Here is a 1,116-nt window from a genome sequence, read left to right as displayed (position 1 = left end):
GAAAGAAAGAAAGAAAGAAAGAAAGAAAGAAAGAAAGAAAGAAAGAAAGAAAGAAAGAAAGAAAGAAAGAAAGAAGAAAGAGGGAGGACCACAGTCACAAGGCTTCAAACAGAAACCTAATGTTAGAGAAGCATTTTGTAAAAGGAGAACCATCTTAAAATGGAATGGGCAGGGCCGTTCACACTTCTCCCCTGGCATCTAACGCCAGGCCTGGGTGGGGTCACCATGCGGTCAGGTGCACACGCCTGGGCCGCCTGGTTGGGGGTCTCTGGCCCCTCACATCCCTCACTAGACAGCCTCTGTCAGCGAGAGGAGAGGCGCAGAGAAGTAGCTGCTGCCAATGTCAGGACGCAGACAGGGAAAGAGGAAGCGAGGAGGAGCAGCCCGACCCTTCGCCTTCAGTTTATAAAATGCGTGTGTGGATATTCTTTTCTTTAGAGCTTTGCCCAAGTGACTTTTTAAGATTCTTAAAACTCTAAATAGAGTTTTTCCATGAAACCAGAGAGCACAAAACTATTGATTGAAACCAAATGGTCAATATAATTCCCACATTTATCTGACTACCAGGCCTGGTCTAGGAATGACTGCCCTGACTAACTGTTCATTTCTGGCAGATCTAAGCGTCTGAAGGAGTGGAAAAATGGGAACGGGGAAAGCCCACCCCCCACACCGCACTGACAGGTTAGATGGGAGAGCTGCCGCTCATTCACCCGCTGACCCGACTGGGAGACCCCCTGCCCACGAAGGCTGTGCCTGATCAGAAACAACCTCGCTCTGGGCGGGTGGGGCAGTCAAGCTGAGGTGGGCGGGACACTGGTTGCCCCGGGCGAGGGAAGGTTCCCACAGCCCAGCAACATTCCCTGAAGGGCGTGACTTTATCAAAATTCATTTCTTTACCCTGCTCAAGGGGAGCAGACCTGGGGCTGAGGAGACGGAGGACAGGGGTCGCTTACTTTTCCTTTCATCACTTCCGAGCTCTTCGGGTGCTTTTTAAAACAGCTACTCACTCTCTAGTCCTAGGCAGTGCCCCTTGCTGGATGCAACGTCACCTCCTTAGGCAGGTCTGACACCTCATCCACAGCAAACTCCCCGGCCAATTACTGATCACATTCTCCT

Source organism: Myotis brandtii, unplaced genomic scaffold, assembly GCF_000412655.1.
Source record: "Myotis brandtii unplaced genomic scaffold, ASM41265v1 scaffold96, whole genome shotgun sequence".
NCBI classification, from domain to species: domain Eukaryota; kingdom Metazoa; phylum Chordata; class Mammalia; order Chiroptera; family Vespertilionidae; genus Myotis; species Myotis brandtii.
This window is presented reverse-complemented; position numbering follows the sequence as displayed.